The sequence below is a fragment of the Hemiscyllium ocellatum genome, chromosome 9 (genome assembly GCF_020745735.1).
Source record: "Hemiscyllium ocellatum isolate sHemOce1 chromosome 9, sHemOce1.pat.X.cur, whole genome shotgun sequence".
NCBI lineage: Eukaryota > Metazoa > Chordata > Chondrichthyes > Orectolobiformes > Hemiscylliidae > Hemiscyllium > Hemiscyllium ocellatum.
In genome coordinates this window covers 85,435,183-85,458,351 of record NC_083409.1, presented here as the reverse complement: position 1 = coordinate 85,458,351, position 23,169 = coordinate 85,435,183, and positions in this window count along the sequence as shown.

The following is a 23,169-nucleotide window of genomic DNA, read 5'->3' as shown; positions in this document are numbered from 1 at the left end:
AGAAAATTGTTTTGGAGAAATTAATGGGGCTGAAAGCTGACAAATCCTCAGGAACTGATGGTCCTCGTCCCAATATATTGAAGGAAGTGACTATAATTATAGTCAATGCATTGGTGATCATCTTCCAAAATTCTAATAACTCGAGAATGATTGCCATAAATTGGAAAGTAGCAAATATCGCTCCACTATTTAAGAAGGGAGACGGGGTGGGGGTGGTGGGGAACAAGGAAATACAGACTAGTTAGCTTCACATCAGTCGCATGGGAAATGCTAGAATTGATTATAAAAGATGGGATAAATAAACTCCTGGTTCATAATGATCTGACTGGAAGAGTCGACATGGATTTTCAAATATAAATTGTGTTTGTTGGACTTGAAGTTTTTTTTTCATATGTTCCTAACAATATTGATAATGATAAAGTCTTCCATAGGAGCCTGGCTGGAAAGATTAACACATATGGGATTGCTGTTAATGTACTGGGATGGGGTAATGATTAGCTAACAGACAGCAAACAAATAGGAATAAATGGGTCAGCTTTGCATTGGCTAGTTGTAACAAATGGGACACTGAAAGGGTCACTACTGTGCAAAATATTTATCAATGATTTGGAGGTGGGTCCAAAATTCACAGCTGATACAAAGCTAAGTGGGAATTTGTGTTGCCTGGAAGATGCAAAGAGGCTTCAGGAGGATTTGTCAGGTTTAGTGAATGGGCAAGAACATGGCAGATGGAATATAATGTGAAAAAATGTGAGGTTATCCACGCTGGCAGAAGAAACAGATGTGCAAACTATTTCTTAAATGGTAATCAGTTCAAAAATGCACATATACAAAGGTACCTAGTGTTATTGTTGATAAATCACAGAAGGTTAATATGCAAGTGCAGCAAGCTATTAGGAAGACTCATAGAATGCTAGACTTTATTCCATGGGATTTGAGTACAGGAGTAATTAAGTTTTGCTGCAATTGTATAAGATTTTGTTTAGACTGCATCTGGTGCAGTGTGTACAGTTTTGGACTCCTTATCTTAGGAAAGTTATTATTATCATAGTGTAAATGCAACAAAAGTTCACCAGAATTGTTCCTGGGAAAGCAGGAATGTACTATGGAGAGAGATATGGCAATCTGGACCTGTATTTTCTGGAGTTTCAAGGAATGAGAGGTGATTGAAAACTACAAAATACACAAAAGGACAGACAGGGTCAATGCTGGTTTGGCAGTCTAAAACTGAGGGTACAATTTAAAAATAAACAAAAGGCCACTTAGGTCTGAGATGAGTAAAAATTATTTTACTCAGGAGTTGGTGAACAAAGAGCAGTGGAGGCTCAGAATTTGCGAGAGAGACTGGATAGATTTCTGATTACCAGTGTTATGGTTATGGGTATGCGTGAGTAGAAGGAATTGAACTGTTTGATTAGCCATGATCATACTAAATGATGCAGCGGTTTCAATGGGTTAGGTGGCCTCCTCCAGTTTCTATGTTTCTCAGTGTCAAAAATGTTTATTAATGTTGAAAATTATCACCATTGAAAACATTCAATGTTTGAACTGTGTTTGAGGCCAAAACAAGCAGCACAAATGTTAGGTAGCTACACCAAATCCTAGGTAGTATTTGGGGGGCATTTATTTCCACAGAGAGGTGCAAACATTGAAATTGCTGCTGCATATAGTTGTCAAAGCAGAGTATTGTTCCATTTAAAGTGAAATTTAACATATATTTAAGTTGGAAAGCAATAGAGAGATGTAAGCACAGTATAGGTAAAGGCAAATAGCGTCGGAAAACGCCCATGATGAGTATAAATGCTAGCCTTGCTCTTTTGGACTGACTGACCTTTTTTTGTCTTGCAAATTCAGTGTATAAGTTATAGCTAGGCTACAGCAGGTTATGACAAGTATTTCTTTTGGATATTGATCCTTGTTAGCACTATGCAATTGGTGATGTTATCCAAAATGTCAGTTTGTGTAGGGTTTCCACTTCAATAAGAACAGTCTAGTGTTAGTTTTCAGTGAGGTGAATTGGACTTCTGCCACTTCACAGCTATTTTGCACATGATACTTACTGGGCAGTCTATACATGGGAGCGTACATAATAAGTGTTTTGACACTGAGTTACTCTATATAACGTAATGATTAAATATCCTTCTGCAACAAGATGAAATAGCCTGATCTAATATCAATTTATACTGATGTCTGCCAATTAATGATCTTATACCGAGGCCTGTTACAGTGATGATAAACTTTGTACGTTAATCTGCAAAATGTTGAATTATAATCACTTTATTTGCTTTTTCATGGGATGTGGATTTTACCCACATGGCCAATATTTGTTGCCTTTCTTTCATTGCCGCGCCATTTGCAGAGGTGAAAGTCAATCCTGCTGCTGTGGATCTGTTGTGAATCACTAACCAGAACAAGGAAAAATGGCAAATCTCATTCCCTAAATGATATTAATGAACTAAATGCATTTTTACATAGTAAGCCAGTAGTATCATGGTCACCATTTCTGAGATTAGCATTTAATTCTAGATTTATCAATTGAATTTAAGTTTCACCAGCTGCTGTTATGGAATTTGATTAGAACACCAGAATATCTGGTGTAGTGACATTACCCACAATACCAAGATCTTTCATGTGATGTCTGTAACTATGAAACCAATGTAGCTAAGTAATAATGCTGATGATATTCTGCATTCATTTGGTTATAAATATGCTCTCTCTATGTAGCATCCTCATCACTCATTCACTGCTAACTGTGGTTCATATCATAACATCAATTTGGAGCAAACTGACCAGTAGGCCATAAGAATGACCTCCACCAGTGGAGGGGCTTTGAATCCAAGTTGCTGTCATTATTCTGCACGCACACTATCCAACTGAGCAGCTGCCATATAAATTTGCTGCTAAATGTGAACATAAGCTGTGGAGCTCAATAAGGTCCTGAGTTCAATCCATGGTGAATCAACAATTGTGCTGCCTGTTCTGAGAAACCTGGGACTAAAGAGAAGTAAAGACATCAACCAAAATTCCAGGGCCTGGTTTCTTCTCTCCAAAGTGTACATTTGTGTTTGCCCAGTGAGGCATGGAGCAGGCTAAACTGTAATCCTCTCACCATCCCACATTCCTCCCCTCTTCCCCACCATCATTCCAAAATGCTACAAACCTACACAACATTCTTAGAGACCCATGAAAAATAGGTGTATGAAAAAGGTGTGTATGATGGCTAATAGTCATGATTTAAAATCTTCCATTTAGTATGTGTCTGTCCAGAAAATGAGAAAAATAAAGTAAGCAAAATAAAAATTATTAAGGGAGGCAGCACATTATTCTGCCTCATCAGATCATCCAATCAGGGAAACCTCCCACCAAGTAACAACTTGGGCCTGGCTGTGGGGGTGACTAAAAGCTCACTGATGTCAAGTAGTTTACAAATGTATTAAAATGCTAACAGAACATAGGCATTAATTTGGCATACCATAGCGTATTAAGGCAGAAGAAGCAGATGCTCTTCCCGTGGGGGTTTCACATTTATTTAATAATGTACAAGCAACACTGTACCTCTGGCCCGACAGAGTTCAGCTATGTAGCAAAAAGTTGGATTATGTCAGATGTGCTGGAAAGAAGTTAAAAATAGTTTTCTCCTCACTGAATCATGTTGAAGAGAATAGACTCCCTTGTAGTTATATTAATTCAAAATGACTTTCAATCTACTTTTTCAGGATATAATACATGCATATAATGAATAAGACTTCCTATGTTGTGTATTGTTATGATGGGACAAGGACCTTTTGGATAATAGCCATTGTAATGAAAAATTGAAGCAGAGCTGAGTGGCAGTACAGCTCTCACTGGTGTGCAATCAAGCATGTAGTTCAGCAAACCACCTAAAGCATTTCAACATATGATTCTGCACTGATTTTAATTCAATTGCGACCAATTGTAATACTGGGAGACCAACTCTTCTAAAAAATACTACATCAAAATGGTACAGTTATGCTGCAGTTTAACCTTTAGTTTTATATCACTATGATATGGAAACTTATGCACTCAAAATGTACAGCATATCTGTTCCATTAGAAAACCATTAAAGCCGTCTTTGTGGGTCAGGTTTTCTAAAATTTCAACTTGCCTTTTCCTATTTTTATTATCGTAAGAAGTTAATCAGTGTTACAGTTGCTAATGCTGTCAACTACAGAAAGAGTAGTGTTTAGAAAGACTTGTGAGTGCCTTTCAGAGATCACTTAGGAAAACATTGATATTTTTCATGGTTGTTGACATTGCTAGCATTTGTTGTCCATTGTAAATGTCCTCAAATTAATTGAATTGCTGAGCCACTTCAGAGGGCAGTTAAGAGTCAACCACACATCAACAGTCATATTTAGGCTCAGTCAGATAAGAATGAATATTTTCTAACCTAAAGAGGATTGGTGAATAGGATAGGTTTTTGCAACAATTATTTCATGGTTGCCATTACAGACACCAGCTACTAAGTCCAGATTTATAAATTGAATAGAATTAAATGAAGCTGCTGTGGTGAGATTGGAACCTTTGAGTTTCAACTATCTTCATTTAAACTAATTCAGTAATAAAAGAATGAGGGCAATGAATGAAAATCTTCTTAATAGAAACTCAATTTCATATATAATTGAAACCAGCATTACGGTTTATTGCATTCTGAGCCAGAAAGTAGTAAGCGATACAGTGGGCTCAAAAAAACACCTGGTGGAGAGTTCATGGAAATAATGGGTTTATTATTTCATAGAATCATATTTGCTCATGTGCGCGTAATAATCCTCAGAACAAATTACATTTGCGGAGAAGCGTAAGAAAAACAGATCAGCCTACTGCCAGTCTATGTTTCATTGGTTCAGGTTTTTTTGGGTGGCAAATATAGAGAAACATGTAGGTAATAAGAATATTTTATGGTGCAATATGTTGATAACACATTGCTTGTTGCATGGTAGTGCCTATGCATGTGATCCCCAACTTACGAACATTCAACTCAGAAATGCTTGTACTGATGAATGAGATACCATATTCCAATAATTTTAAGAATCTGACATGGGACCATTCACTTATACTTCCAAACAGATTAATCTACTATATTGTGTTCGAACTTGTGTATGAATTGACTTACAAACATAGTCAGGAACAGAACCCAGAGGCTGTCTGAAATGGTTTGGTCCTTTTTGTTAGCAATATATGCATCTTCTATTATTTTCCATATTTATTGTTATATATAATAACTTACAAACATAGGAAATAAATCCATTGATAATAGTTGCCAATTTGCACTACTGTAAGTTTTCAAAATTTTGCTTTATAAAACACTAAGAAACAGTCTCCTCAAACAGAATCAAGGTCTGTCCTGTCCCTAGCATGAAACAGAATAAGACTCACTCCACTGTGAATCTTATTTTCATATTTTCCAGAAATGAACCACCCTGGTTTCAGAATAACATTTGAAAAATAAAACATCTATTCTCAATCCCACAGCTGTCAAATAAAGTCAGCATAAAATCAAAGAAAATGGGAGATGTACATGTGAATTTACATGCTTTCATTGTTTGAGTGCCAGCAAGATATTTATCATTAGTAATGGCACTGTTATGGTACACATTGTTGAGCTATTCTATCTGACTGCATGATTTTCTGACAAGCAAAGTTATTTGAGTGCAGAGCTTTGTTCAATAGTGTTCAAACAATGCTCAAATTTTAAAATTGATGGGACAAGCAGCACTTTGTGAACATTGACTTGTTTAAAAATAAAAGACAAACATTCCAGCTTTCTGATACTCCAACATAGTCTAAGATCATCTCGCCAAGTTATTTCAGGTAACTTGTCAGAATGCAATCTTATTAACTTTATAATGCTGCATGGTTCACATTAATATAAGCTAAAAGTGCTATTTATAAATGTGAACTATGGAAAAAAAACTAACTTGAAAAAAACATAACTAATTTATTAATTCATTTTACTAATAACTCAATTTTAAAAGTGGTCTACTGTATAGGCTGGGAACTTGTTAAATGAAGTTTAGAAAAGCTTTTGCATGGTTGCAGTACACTGTTTGAATCAAAATGTTTGAATACAGCACAACAGCTGCCAGTTTGCCTGCTATTATTTGAGACCATGCACTATATTTCCTGAATGGGAAATCATAAATATGTATTTGCGGTTTTCCAATATGCAGTCTCAGCAGGAGAAGGTCTGTGCCACAAGTATTCATTCACAAAATGTGTACTTTTGTTTACAAACACATTGTTGTGTTGGAATGATGTAACACTACAGCCCAATTTACATATGGAGAAAAACAGCAAATCCACAGGAAACATTGAAATGGATTTTCTCTGATCCTGACAGCTTTCTTTTTCTGCTCAATGGACAAGATAGTCAATGTTTTAAAATTAAACCTTTTTTCATATTGGCCACCCAACTGCAATACCATGTAATCCCAGTTTGGGTTTAACATGCTTGGTGGTCAATGAATCTCTCCTCAGCTTCAATAACCAGCAGCAGCCCAAATTCTAGAACTGCACATTTGCAACCCTTCTATTTCCCATAATGGCATTTTTATACTCCTTTAAGTAATATTGTCAACTTAGTTTCAATTTGTCCAAATTTAAATATTATTGCTGTGTGTCCACTCATTTGGAATTTATTATCTCCAGTGTCTGTGGGGAAAAGTAATAATGTTAGAGGAGTGCACTTATCTTCAATATAATATTAATAGCAATTTCTGCAGAATAATAGAAATAGAGTAATTAAACACATAGTACGGTATTGCTTCTGCATGATTCTTACTTTTAACAAATGACCTTAATTCAAATGTATATTTTTATGTGGTGCTACATCAGGCTCGTAAACACTTTGAAGTTTCACAGCAGTTTGTCTTTCTAAGGTGATACACATTTGACCAAATGGAACTTAAGTATGTTGTGTTTAAAAAATTTGTCATCAATAATGTTGGAAATAGTTTGATAGTCATTTCTACAGTTTATTTTTGTACTACAGATTTACAAAGTACTGCAAGGAATATAACATGAAAACATTTCACAAAGAAACATCAAGTGCACTGCTTCCCCCTTCCCACTCTTTAAGTGTCTTAGAAACCTATTTAAACACATGATTTTTTTTTACAAATGATTCATATGCCTATTGCAAACATTGCAATGCACAATGTCAATATTGAATTGATTACCATTTCACCAGAAAATTCGTGTCTTCAGACAGTTTTTGTTTATTGTTCCTTTTGTTACATTATGACTTTTTAAAAAAAATGTATGTAGTTTTTGACAATGTTCAATAATTTTGATTAAATCAAAATATAGTAATAGCCTTTCAGATTTTAAACATTTTTGGATTAGAAAATAATTTTGTCATATTTCTTACATTTGTTCTGCTCAGGCTATTTAGTAAAATACAGGGAATAAATAGATTTCCAAAAACTGTATGTATTTACTTTAGCTACTGGTTTGAAATGGATTACTACAGAGTAGGTCTAGGCAGTAAACTTGTTTATATTGCTCAGCTCGAGCTTACCTATTACTTTAAGTACCCTTTTTAGGAGAGAGCCGTGCACATGCCTGAGTGCAACCACACCAGAGCTGTCTCCGAAATGTTAAACATTGAAATGCTTAGAGCATGGGGAAAGGGCAATACCACCTCTGTAAACATTTAAGTGAAGATTGACTAGGCTTACAAAGTGTCCATAGGGCACCACTGACCCACTGAGTACTTTGTAAACCAGGTTTGACACTGCACTGGATTTACACTTCACACTGTGTCAAATTGTAAGCCATGTGACGCAGCTCCTCGAGGGAGTTTCACTCTGTTTTATGCAAGGGCAGGTCAGGTCCTCACACTAAATTCAAACTTTTAAATTTGTACTAATATAAACCTGAAATCCCTTCCATGTATGCTAAATTTATAATAAATGCTGCTTAAAATGGCATGCATGAAAACCCACAGATGACTTACACAAACATACTGCACACTACACATGAACATATCTACTGATAAAACATTTTTCTTTCATGTAAGCCTGTTTGAAATTTGATTATTCGTCAATCACAACCTTTATATAATTAACTGTAATACATTATGAGTATCTTTTGACAACAGATTTAATTCAAAATCTTGTAAGAATAGGTGAATTCTCTGCCAGTGTGTGACAGTTCTAGTTCTCAATAGTGCTGGAATAATTGGAGACCTTCTTTTCATCAACAGATGCAATTTAGCATTGATTGAGCAAAACCCTTAGTATACGGCATTGTCTAAACATGCTAGGAGAGCCAATTAACTCTTTACACAGAAGCATACAGTTAGCTCCAAATAACTAGCCACATGATTTAGGGATGAGTCTTCCTTTAGCTTTTCTCTTACATCAATGTTGAGGGATGCTATTGCTGTGGAATGGAAACTCAACCCATTCCAGACACCAACTATCAGTGTCAAATATTTTCAAGTCAGCCATTGCACAAATTGTTTTCGGTAAAATCTCTCCCATCTACTTTGCGCTACCATTATATCACAGTTCTAAAGGACCACTCACAACAACCACCTGTATTTTGTTCCTTTTGTTACATTATGATTTTTTAAAAAATTGTATGTAATTTTTGACAATGACAAGTGAGAATGACAATTAATAGCAAATTAGGTGCAGTTTTGTAAACACTAGAAATGAGAGTGAAACTACTTTAATTTCTTTGCACATTATGGCATCCAGCAAAGGTGAATTTTCAATCCTCTATCTCAGCTAGACTTTGGCCTTCTGTTCAATTCAATGTGCCACCCTGTTAAAATTATAAACGCAAACATTTATTTAACTCTGTTACAAGAGTTGTGTTGTACAAAGTAATCGAAAAAAAAATCTGATCTAACCACAAAATAATTCTAAATATTTGGTGCAAGATATAACTGTGACCTCGGAGGGAGTGCAATATAGATGTACAAGAATGATACCTGGATTTCAGGGGTTTAGGTATGAGGAGAGATGATACAAGTTAGGCCTGTTTTCTTGAGAAATTGGAGGGTTAAGGGGTTATTTTATCAAAGTCTTTAAGATTGTAGCAGAAAAGGCAGAGTAGATAAATTATTTCCCTGGGTGAAGATTCTAGAACTAGGGGACATAGTGTAAAAAAGAGGGCCAGACCGTATAGGAGAGATGTTAGGAAGCACTTCTACACACACAGGATGATAGAGGTTTGGAAATCTCTTCTAAAAATGGCAGTTGATTCTAGATTAGTTGTTAATTTTAATTCTGAGATGGATAATTTTTGTTTAGCAAACGTATTAAGAGTTAAGGGCCAAGGGCAAGTATATGGAGTTAGGCCACATATCAACCATCTCACCATCTCATTGGAAGATGGAACATGCTCGAGGTGCTGAGTGGCCTATTCCTGTCCTATATTCAATCCATTACCAGATCCTATTCAGAGACCATTGCAAGATTCTGTATGTTAATCTGATATTTTGTAAATATTTTGTTGGATTACATGTTTATGAAGCACATCGGGACATTATTCTCTAACTCAAGTTGATTACTGTTTGCAACATTCCTCTATCTGATTTTTAATGACCAAGTGTATTTAGAGCATGTGCAGATCTAAATTAACCTGGGAATTAATGTAGCTATTTAATAGGACCTTGTACATTTGTAAATTAAAATGTACAAGAATTGTTTACAGTGACTCAACTAAGGAATTTCAAACTTGGAACTAATCATTCCTGTTGGATAATTGTATGGTATTCTAACAATTAACATTCCAATGGTATCTTCAAATATTATATTAAGGTAATTCTAGATTTGATTGTGTTGGAGTGTTGTATACCTGTAAATTCTGATACTGTTTTACAGACTTAAGAAACAGAAGGGGAACGAAGACCCAGTGTTCAGAATGCAACAAAGGTTAAAGATTAAAAAAAAAGTTGGTGATAAATTATATACTAAATTTAAGTTTGGAATACTATTTGGGGGCAAAGGTGTTGCAGGACGTAGGGTGTTCTACAAATTTGAATGAGAAATTAATTCAGGTGCAAAATTGTGGCAGGAGTCATGATTTCAAATGAGTGAGACTAGGTAGAAGGAATATAGATATGATGGGTGTACTTACAGCTTAGAAGGAACAAAAAGTTCAGAGGAGCACTGCCTACAGTAGTATCAATGAAATAATTGTCTTGTTATATATTGCAATAGTATGTTGTGATATGTTGGCTACACATTGGAATATAGTACTGAACTATTTGCGTCGTAAAGTTGTACTTCAGGACTTACTTTATGGTCTTGCATAATAATTTATATGGATGCTGTGCAATTCTGTGTTTTTGCTTCATGTTTTGATGTGGTATAACACAACATTAGAGTTACTATCTAATATTAGAATGCGTTGGAACACATACTTTCAGTATGGTGAAACGTAGTTGTTTTTCATTTTTACATTATCATGAGTTCAGTTATATTTGTTATTTTCTGTTATTTTCTGTACTAGTAGAACAGAACATTGGATGTTGTGGAGTTTTATGTTTGAATATTTTGTTTCAATATTTTATAGTTATAGCTTTAATATTATGTGTAAAATAATTTCTATTGAAATAGCAGGAATGTATTCTTTCAATGTCATGGAGTCTCATGATCAAATTTTCATAATTGTTGAAATATAGAAACAACACACACATGGATTAGATGAGGCATTTGACATATTCCCTCCCTCTGATCCATTTCTAGTCAAAATGGACTGCAAAATTAACACTAATGTAAACGTGTATTGAAATGTGGGAACAAAGTATTGAAATTTTAAACAACCTGTTCAGATATGTTATGATACACCTCTGGAGCATGTATGACCTGAACCCATATATCTTGGGTACTGTAATTCTTCATGCTTAAAATGTAAAATATAGAAATAAGCCATTTAGCCAACTGGTCAGTACTGGTATTAATGTCATACATGCCTCTTGCCACTATTCATTTAATCCAAAATTTGTAATGCTACACTTTTATTCTGGTGTCTTTTATTCAGTTTCCAAAACTATATTTCAATTGCATTAAATTTTAAATTTAATCAATTTGGTTAAAAGTGTGTAGAGATCACCAAGTGATCAATCAGCCTTGATCATTTAAAAGTGAGGATGTTTTCAGGAGTTGTTTTAAAAATATTCATAGCAAAGTGGGGAGGGAGGGAAGGTGAGAAAAAGAACATAATGGACTAAAAGTCTCTTGAAATCATTTCACCTCTTCATTTTGGTGCTATAGAGTCTAATTGTGGAATAATTCAGCTAGAATACTATTGAATAAGTTGGAAGTAGCCCTTATCTGATTTGACTAAAGTAAGAGCCTTTGGAGAATCACACAGGAGCAGAATACTGCTCAGTCTGGATATCTGAAATAAAACAGAAAATGCTGGAAAAACTCAGCAGATCTGGCAGGATCTGAGGAGGCAGAGAGACAAAGTTAACATTTTGAGGTGAATGACCCTTCATTGGAAGAATAAAACATTATTCTTTCTTCCTGAGACTAAAAGGAGAGTACGTCTGATATAGACAAACTTATTAGATATAGTTGCCTGATATTGTAACAATATGGGCACATATAAATACCAAGTGTGTATATGTAATATATGAATATCAGGTTAAGGCTAGTGATTGTTTAGCTGAATTTCAGAACAACCATTATCATCAATATCATTCCATCTATTTAGGATGATGAACAAACTGCAAATTAAATCTGCTAGGTATCAGGTTGCTTCCTATGGTTAATTTTGCTGATGGCTAAAAAGATAAATCAACGAGAGGCAAATTCTACCCCAAGCCCATGTTCTGAAGGGTAATTGTACTTGAAAGGTTAACTTTGTCTCTGTCTTCATAGATACCTCAGGCCTGCTGAGTTTCATCATCACTTTATGTTTTTACTCTTTGGAGACCCGCATATGGTAATCTAACTCATCAGGCAGCTTCCAATTTATCCGAATTTTAACCTATATGCATTGTTGTAAAATTAGGCTGCTAAGACACAAATGCAACGAGGAATAAACAATTTGGGTAAGTGGCTGTGAAAACATCTAGGCCATTCTCTGAAGTTCTCTTGGATTACCACAAGGTAAAATGATAACATTTCAAACGGGTAAAATCCAGGCAACAGCTGCCAAATGGGGATTACATGTGTGCACTTGTAATCCAATAAAGGAAAAAGATGCCAAAAACAATAAAACAACATTCTCTCTTTCTGAGACAAGCAGGAGAATACATCTTATATACACATACTGACCATATATGATTGTCTGTTATTGCAATAGTATAGGTGCACATATTTACACATATGCACACACACAAATATATCAGGTTTTTAATCTATTAACTGGTGGGCTGATTTTCTGAGGTATTGCCAGTATGATGAATATGCTGCAAATTAGGAATAGGGTAACTTCCTATGATGCAATTTTGCTGACAACTTAAAAAAAACAATCTGTGAGTCGCAAATTCTACCCTGTGCATTGCATCTGATGTGGTAGGAAGTCAATTCAAGAACCATTCACTCTAACTTTTTGGATTTGTATTCAAAATCTATTTTTAAATAGGCCTATACCATCCACTGCAATGTGTGTCCATACAGTGTCTCCAGTGCCAAATCTGACCTTACCTCTGCTCCCATCTAAAAGCAGAAATGCTTTTGTCAGAAGCCTATTACCCAACATTGAAAATAAGCTCCAATAAAATATATGGTGTTCACAGTAGTTGTTATAGGCCTTGATGAGAAGTTTATGATTTGAAGAAGTATTGCCCAAATCAGGCAGCACAAGAATATCTGAAAGGAAATGGACCATCCCCAGGAACAGCCTGAGGAATCTGAGAAGAGGAGAACTAGCCATTTGGATACAGAACTGGCTCAAAGGTAGAAGGTGGCGGTGGAGGGTTGTTTTTCAGACTGGAGGCCCGTGACCAGTGGAGTGTCACAAGGATCAGTGCTAGGTCCTCTAGAATGATTTCTATTCACATAGTGCCTTTCGTGATCTCAGGATATTGCAAAGTGCTTTACTGTCATTGAAATGCTTTTACAGCTGGTCATCTCAGATGGTTAGAATGTGGTGCTTAAGTCAGTTACATCAGCTGAAGTAATTTGTGGAGCTGCTTATTCTACTTGTCTTTTATGATATCATGGAGCATCAAAAGATTGCGAGGAACAAAGATGTGTGGACAGTCATTTTTGTTTACATTCATTCATGCGTTGCACTGTCATTGGCTGAACCAGCATTCATTGCCTTTGATCTGAATGGTTCATTAGTTAATTTTAGAAGGCAGTTAAGAGTCAAACACATTGCCAAGTGTCTGGAGTCATATGAAGGCCAGACCAGGTAAGGATGGCAGACGTACTTCCCTTAAGGACATTTGTAAACCAGATAGGATTTTACATTAACAGTAGTTACATAGTTTCCATTCATTTAGCTGTTAATTCCAGACTTGATTGAAATTAACTTTCACTAGTTTTCAAGGTGAGATTGGAACCATGTCCCCAGAACATTATGCCAGGTTTCTGGATTACTAATCCAGTAAGCATCACTCCTACTGCACCACCTCCCTGTAGCTTTGCACCTCCTCAACTTTCGTATAACTGTGGATGCTGCAAGAAAAGAGAGGACTGCTTTTAAAGTAATTGAAATAATGATGGTACAGTAAAGAATCTTCTAGCACCAATGCCAATGTGCCTCAAGGTGTGGAACATGCTTTCATTGACTTTGTAATGATAGTACCAAAATAGAGCAAACTTGAATAAAGACTTACCTTAAAATTAAAACAATGTACATGCTGTTAGAAATTAATGATGTCAAACCCAGAGGTGAAAATCCTTATATAACAGTAAAATGGGACGAAGTCTCATTTTCTCCATTATTAATGAGTCACTAATGCAATCAAAACTGTTCAATTAATGTACGTAGGAAATCTTAATAAAATAAAACTGATCAACAACTGAAAGTATGGAAATAATATATATTTTTACAATGTTTTAAGAAGATACAAATTCATCTTCCCATAATTTAGTCTCAAATAACAGAGCGGAATTGTAAGTTATCAGAGTGTCTTTCTAATTTATTATAACATCTAAACTCCTAAATTAAACTATGGTTTATGATACATACAGATACATGATTAAACCCGTCTGATCAACTCAAATTGATTACATTACAGCCAGTAATTGTTCTGTGTGGATGCCCTAATAAATAATTTAGGTGGGCACATTAACACCAACTAACATGATCCTGACCGCTTTTCATTGAAAAGTAAATTAAAAATAAATAATTAAAACAGTTCACATAACCAGCAATACCAAAAATGAAAGATAGGGTGCAACAGTGTCAAAGCACTAATATTTATCGTTATGTATAACACCAGTTAAGTATCTTCATCTGATTATTATCATGCAATCAATTGTAAGTACTCATTATTCTCTTAACAATGATACTTCAGCTTCATAATTACATCACAGCCTTAGAATCTTTGCTGTTATCTATTATTTTAATAATAAAACATATAAAGCTCCTCAATTAGATTACAGACACAATCATTCCCATGTGTCCATTATTTTATATATAAATCACCTCAGCCCTTAAGTTATTGCTTGTTGCTTGTCCATTGGGATGTATTGCTGTGAATTTATTTTATATAAGATTGGTTAAATCAGACATCGGACTTCTTCCTATGGCTGAAATTCACTAACAAGTCTTATAATACCCGTGTTGGGTTCAAAGCTGAATCATAAGGAAACCAATTTTACTTCTTTAAATATTATCTTATTCAGGAATGCTACAAACTCTTGAATGCCTGGATATAACTTGACCTTTTAAGCCTTGAAAAATCTCTGCATGGGTGTGGGTGGTCACCATTTTTGTCATTCGTCACATAAAGTATTTTCTGTGTGGGCATGTCTTAAATGCCTTCGCATCTTTGCAACATAACCTATATGACCCACTTGATTCCTTACAACCGGTTAAAAGGTGCTGCTCTGTCAATCATACTTTTTTGGGTTGAGAAATTAAGCCTGACACTAATGTGAGCATAACATGCTGAGGCACAATTATGGGCATCAATCTGTATAACATTTAGGGACAAGTAAACAAGATAATTTTATATACTGGGATGATTGGTGTAATCTATAATAATATCAAAAATTACAGAATGGATTTGTCCACTGGGACAGTAAGAAATAGAAAATCTTTAATGCATTGAAATGCAATTTGGAAATGGATGAGAGATGAACCGGTCCCTGAAATTCCACAAAATAGCTGTAAATTAAACTGACATTGTTGCAATACTTTCACCAGATTGTTTGCAGATATTCAAAATGTCCTACTTTCTGTGTAACTAGACACAAGAAACATGTGAAGATTGCTCCAAAATAAAAATTAATGGGAAATTATTTCTCCAGTGAACTTCTATTAAATTGAAAGTAATAGAAGGTGTTCCATTTGGCCATTTTGAAAGAGTTGGGATTGGTAAGGACAGGGGGTTATTTGTAGTCAATGGTACTGCAATCAAAAATTCATGTTTTCTTTTGATAAAGCAGTGAAAACAACTCATATTTGGAAAACCAAGAGCAACTTCTTTTATAAAATAAAGTTAAAAAATTAATTTGGAAAATTGTTCAATAGCTGCAATATATGAAAAATCTTCCAACTTCCTGCACTCGCTGTTTAAAACCTTACTCCCGCTGTCAATTCATTTTTATCAGACTTTAGCTTTAACTTGTTTATTTCAATGCCCACATTTTTCATGAAAACTGACGAGGTAAACTTGTCATGCAGTGATTATATCCTCCCTCCAGTGGTGATGCTGCAATGCTTCAGTATTACATTTTTCAATGTCTTAGCTATAGAGTAGAAACTCTTCAACCAATATCGTTACTCTCCTTCCTAATTATCTCCACATCACGTTATTTAACCACAAATAATAATAGCTTAGATACACTACTTAATTTTGATTCTCCGTGTACAGCACCCTAGATAGACAAGGATTTACGTAGGGATGGGCAGATATAAGTGACTTATGTTTATTTGGTTAGAATTACTCAATTTTGCCCATCAAGTAGTTCAGATCACACCATAAGTCATGGGGTTAATACAAATAATGAATCCAACTCTAGTTTTAATATGTATGTGATTATACTATTTCATATATAGATGGCCGAAGATTCCCATGCACCTGAAATTAATGGGTTATTTAATAAGGGTAGTTTGGACAAGCAAGTCTTATTTCCGCTGGATGATAAAAGAGTAAAAGATGACTCAATTAGTACCACTCCCCTCATCTTTCTGCATCAATATATAAATGTTTATTATGTACTTCAATCCAATTCCCTTTTGGAAGTTATTATCACATTGGCTACTATTATCCTTTCAAGGGGTACATGCCATATAATAGCAAATAACTACATACAATTATTTCTCTCATGTCATATTTTTTGCTAAATAATGTCAATCTACAACTTCTTATTCCTAATCCTTTGCCACTGGAAATAGTTTCTTCTTACTTAATCTTCCAAAATTCTTCATCAGACTTTCACATAATCTTCTATGCTGTACGGAGAGTGACCCAGGTTTCTCTGTCCTCTCTACATGACTGAAGTCTTCCTTCCCAGTATCATTCTAATAACTCCCTTTGCATTTGCTCGAAGGCTTTGGCTTCCTTCATAAAGTAGTTAGCAGAATTGGAAACAATACTCCAGCTCCAGACTCTCCAGTGCTTTATAAAGGGTGAGTGCAGCTTTGATACTCTGTTTATAAAAACAAAGATCCTTATGGATGGAAGCTTCCCAGCCCCATGGGGGCAATGATAAGAAAGTTGTTAGAATTGCATGAGGTGAGCAGTAATGAGCATCTAGACGTTGAGATCAAATATCCAATTTCCAACCAAGTGTTGAATGGCAAGCTGACATTCTGATTTGTGAGAAATAACAGGCCTACTTGCATGTATAAGTATGTATTAACATCTTCAATATTATTTATTTTTCACCCCATTGATCTTAGTTTTCCATTTTTCCATCTGCTGGATATATACTAGATGGTGACAATTTTCAATATGAATGACCCTGCAACTGCAGCTCACCCTGGACAGCAGTCATTTACATCTCAGGATATGCTCCATAGGCAGTGACCACAAAAGTTTGCCAAGTTGGGTGCCAACTTCCCTCTGTCCAACATGTCTGGGACAATTGACAGCAACTGCCCAGGGTAGCTGGCAAGTGTTGGTGTTTGACTGGGTGCGTAACCAGGCTTTAAAGATGGTGTCAGTCCCAGGAAACCAAGTGGCCAATACTTGCACCTGTGGCAAGTGGGAAAAAAATATGACAAGCAAGGCACTACAGGATATTGTGCATAGGTAATGAGGCACATTTGGGAAGACTGTGTGAGAAAAGACGTTAGGACTCATGAAGAGAAATCTCCTGTGAAACTCACCAAAACTGAGAGCAATTTCTGATAAAATTCAGTCCAATGCCTTAATATGAGCCTTCTCAACTTGAGTGTACAATGTCTGAAGGTGTGATCAGTTAGAACATTGCTTTATCATCTGGCACACATGGGTTTAAATTCAGTTCACACTGATAGGATGAACATTCCCTCTCCCTGTTGATTACAATAATCTTAAATAAAATGAGTTCGCAGCAGTTTCTAGCTGACAGGAATCCATATCAGAAACTGTCCATAATTTAATACTATTTGGCATTAAACTGGTAATCTATTATCTTGTGACTGTAACATAATGCTACTTACTATTCAATCCATCAGTGCTGAAATGTTAAGGATTAACACCAATTCTTTTCCATCTTTACATTTAGTTATGTCAAAACTGCAATACAGAATAGTCAAAAATAAAATTATTGGAAATTGCAGTGTTTCCAACTAAAAACAATCAATTTAAAGACAGCAGCAATAATATAAAGAAGAAAGTTCCAAACTCAACTTCTTGCATTTAGGATCAATGCTGCACTGCTTCTACGTGAGTCAATTAAATCCCTTCTGATCCCCTGTCTCACACAGTGCTATTGGATATTATGCTATGGCAACTGAACAGCAACAGGAGAGTCATGTTTCCTGCTGGCCTCAACTGAAACCCATCAATACAGCCACTGGGCAAGTGCAACTTATTTGGCTGCTTAATGAAATATAAAGATTATTTTAAGCACTGTAAGCAGAATTTGACAGCTTTAAAAACAGAGCCTCCATTTGACAAATGCATTTGTAATTTAAAAAATGCTGTATAGGTCCTTTTCTATAATTGATTTATGTATTTTTAAAAGGATCTTAAACATGAGCAAGAACTGATTATTATCAGTGTCATTGTAACAAATATTCCTTAACCCTGAAGCTACAGTTATAGCAAAGCTTTCTGATGTCCAGCATAACATCACTCTCTTCAAGAAGATTTATTTCCCAACAAGTCAACAGATTTATTCTAAATTCCCGGCAGCCAATTAGCTTTAGCAGGAGAGCTCTATTGTCCCAACTAAGATGGGGTATTAATTTGAATTTGTAATATATTTGTTTGACAAACATTTTTATGTTCCATTAAAGATTTTGTTGTCCTATTTGTGTACTGCATACTTTGTGCATGCTGGCATTGTAAGTTAAATTAGCCTCAAGGTCTTTCATCACTCTGATACCCACCAGTGCACTAGAAATGTTGTCATTTTCTGGAATGATTTGACTTTTTAAAAATTTCTTTCTTCCTCATACTAATTTTCCTCTCTGCGACAAACGTGTGGAAACAAAGGTAGAAATCTGCTCCAGGCTCAGTGCTTACAATGTATTTTAATTTATGAGAGAGCTCCTGGATGTTTTGCTGGCTAGTCAATGGCGCAGCTGAAATCCTACAATCAGTGTACAGGAACTGATAGACTCAAAACTGAACCTCACTATTTTATACTGCAGAGTGTTAGTCTGATGAAATTAGTTGTACTATTTATTGTTATTTGAACACTTTCAATCTATCTCATCAATAAAATAAAATTCATGAAATATTCTCAAAAGAAATCTCACTCATAATTTTGTGAGGGTAAAAATGTTATGCATCAAGTTGCTTCTAAAAGTGAAAACTCACAAGAAATGTTCTCAAGCAAAAGAATTTTAAAAACATAGTTGAGTCACTGCCATTTTAGTGTCCAAACCTTCCCGATCTCACTGACATTCACGACAACTTTAGTTCAGATCTAACTATCAAATTAAATTTGATCTCAGAATGCCAGAAGCTGACCAACCAGTGTATTCACACTATAAGTTCAGCATTGATATAGAGCGTCTCTTCCCATCAATGCTATAACTTGTACATCTCGTATCGAGGCCTGAATCAAGCATGCAGTATTAAAATTTCAACATCCAGATTGGCTTCAAAATGAAGCAGTTTGCTGGGGTTTTACACTCCACTTATCTTCAGTATTTGGGCAAGTCTTACCTCTGGATTCAGACTGTACTTTAACTTTGACATTAACGTGAAGCAAAAGTACACCATAGCGATGTTCAATTTGAAACCTGAACACATTGTAAGATTTGCAGTGAGGTTTCTCTACAGTGCCAAAATCTTTGATACAAGTTAGAGCATTCCACTCGAACATGACTTAAAACTCTGATCCACAACTGAAATAGTAGGTTGCACCCTGAGGACATTTCTTTTTCAGTTGAAAGTGTATGTGCCCTCTTATATAGACAGCTTGCAAATTGGTGTACTGGGAACAGTTGAAAGCAAGGTCAAAGAGCAAATTTAGGAAATTAGAGCTGTAAGTTATGAGTAGAAATTTGTGGAGCATCACTGGCTTTCACTATCAAAATCAATTAGAACTGAGTTCCCTGGAGACGGATCCATGCATTCACATACCAGGTACCCATTCTATGATTCTATGATAATTTGAGCATTGATATGAAGCAGCTTCTGCTTTAGATTAATGCTATACTTATCAGTCCAGCATCGAGGCAAAGTATGATAAGATAATGCAATATGATTGTGACAATTTTCAGAGTAGGTGTAGGCTAGTAAAAAAAATCTTCTTGCAATATTTATATTCTCTTGCTGCTGGGAAGCAGTTAGTGACATATGTCATTTTGTGCATTTTTTGCTATTTTGACTTTTTTGGTTCTATAATGGATTCATTAGAATACCAGCTGCCATTTTGTATTTGTCTAAGTTAGTGGAAATCTCGAGCTGGACAAAATTAATATTGCTGGATCCTACTCAGATATTTCATATTTTTGTCAACAAATTATACATGTAGAGAGAAATTTAGTTATAAGCATTTGTTAAAACATTCTACAAAATCAATTATAAAGTTATTCATATAGAAGCAGGCTTGTACTAGCTGTTTGCAAGAGCTATCCAGTTAGCCCCACTCCTCTACTCCTTTGCTGTAATCATTCATGTATTCATTTAGTTCCCTTTTGAAAGTCATTACTGAGTCTATCTTTTACCACTGTTTCAGGCAATCCATTCTGGATCACAACAACTTAATACATACAATTTTCGTTGGCTCTTTAGTCAATTGCCCTCAATCTGCATCTAAGGGGAACTGATTGTTTTTGTCTTTTTTTCCTGTATCAAAGTTCTTTGTGATTTTAAACGTATCTATCAAATTTACAAATAATCTACTCTGTTCTAAGCAGAACAATTCAGTTTCTCCAGACTGTCCACATAACTGGATCCCTGGTACCATACTGTCAAACCTCTTCTGCTCACTCCAAATAGCTCAAGGTGAAGCATCCTTGGCTGAGTCAAAAGGTTCAAATTCAACTCCAGAGGTCTGAGGACAAGGATCTAGACTGACATTCTAATGCAGTTCTGAAGACATGCTGTACACTCAGAGACGTTGTCTTTTGGTTGATGCACTAAAACAAGCCCTAATCCATTTTTTCAGGCAAATATAAAAGATTCTGTGATGCTATTTCAAAGAAAGTTAGAAGAGCTCTTCCTGATTCCTAGCCAATGGTATCCCTCAATTAATATCATCAAAATGATTATCTGGTCATTATCACTTTACGGTGTGTTGGATAATATCGTGCACAAATTGGCTGACACTTTTCCTACAAGTTTCAAACACAACGTCATGAGTTATAAAATGCTTTATGATGTTCTGGGATTATGAAATGTCTTATATAAATGCAAGTCTTTTTTAAAATATTTCCCTTGAAACATGGTGCCTAGAATTGGCTGCAATGCTCCAGCTGAGCCAAAATATTGTTCTGTAAAGGTTTGGTACAAATTACTTGCATTTATATTTTTGTCTCTACTTATAGACAGAGAGATGCTACATACATCTTTTTGCAGCCTTCTCACCCGTCATGCCAACTTCAATCATTGTGCATGTATATCCAGTGTTGCTGGGCATAAATGCATGATATTCTTCATTGTATAGAAATGTTTAAAGAAAGCGCTCTTGCTAGTTACTCTATCGGCCTAAATTAGATCCCAATAGCATGGTGTACCATCATAACAGAATGGGAAAGACCAAGGACTGTCACTGTTCATCCTTGTCTCATCATAACTGAGGCCAGCTGTAGGTAACAATTAAGCACTCCAATACAATTCACCTTTTGGGGTTTAATCAAATGGCCCATATTGAGATCCAGAGAAAGATTCAAGAGGATGGGAAACTCAGTGCCTGCAATTGTTGCAAATAAAGGAGGACCTCACCTGCTCTTTCTACCTCCACAATAAAACATTTTGGGTGTCTTTTATTGAGCAACTTTTCATGGTCTTTTTATAGGTGGTTGGTTGGGCAGCTCAAGACTTAGAAATACTTTTTGACATGTTGAAAGTGCAAGCCCTGATTAATCTAAACACATGCAGGCATCTGGATTGAAAACCTGTTTGGGAGCTGATATTAATTGCAATATCTCTGATGTCTACAGTCATATTTGGCTTTCCAAAGGGCACTTGCCAATCAGAAGAAATGCAAACAGAAATGCTGATCCTCTAATATTATGACTTTTTATCTTTTATAATAACTTGGAAACATTCCTTGGAACCCATTGTACATGTTTGTGGCATCACTGACTTTGGCAAAATACTTTGTAACTCAATAGATGGAAAAGAATGTTAATGAGAAATGATTGTTTACCACCAAGAAATATTGCAAACATGTAGTATCTAAGCAGAATATGACTAATCAAAGCAAGTAATCAATATTACCAGAAAGACAAGTTACATAAATGCTTGGAAAAAGTTTAGAACTGCCAGTGGAATATTTGATTTAAATGTCATTGCCTAACATGACGCCAGTCAACTATATTTCTAATGGTAGAGCCTACAAGAATTATAGAAGGAGATAATCTCTGCAGGAAAGGAGACACCATACATTGTTTTCAGGGTCAGTAGAGGTTGCAGTTGTTATGAAAGGACATCAATGAGACAGATCTCACCTTCTTTGGAACTTATTATAAATACAATTTTATCTGAGAAGTCTTTTTTTTCAAAATTAGGTTTGTGATCCAAAATTAAAAGAGCAAGGATATACCAATTACAGCTATTGAGCCACATGTAGCCTCTAAGCTTTGGCAATTTAACTCAAATGCCATTCAATTCAGTCCTGTTTGTGTTGTCTTGTTTTTAATTTGAAAAGCCTGGTATTAGTGCTCATTTACTCTTATTATGGTAAACTATAAGGAAATTGTACCGGTGACCTTGAAACTCTACAATACTTATCCACAGTGGCCTGAAAAGACTAAAGGATATGTTACCACATGGTCTGTAAGAGTTTTAAATTGAATAATTACATTGAGGAGCTAGAAACGTTTGAATGATTTAGAAGTTAGTGAATAACTGCATCGTCTTAGCCTGTAGTGGATTATATAAATATTGATGCAAATTATAAAACAAAAGCTACAATTATGGATTCATATATAATTTGATAAATAACAGGTTGTTACTGGATGTTAAAACATTCATCTTTGAGTGAAAATTAAGCAGACTAACGAGTTAAAGCTCTCCTCTCACTAATAATTATAAGGCTTATAATCAAAATAATTTAGTGGCAGTCTCAAATCAGCTTCAAGTGGACATGAAGCATACTTAGTAACAATTCAATGCAAATTAGCTCCAATTTAGGGCCTTAACTCAGGGAGGTTTTGAAAATAAATCTTGTGAGAAATAAATGTAATATTATTTGAGAAAAAGATAACTTTCTGAGGATGAGCATCATT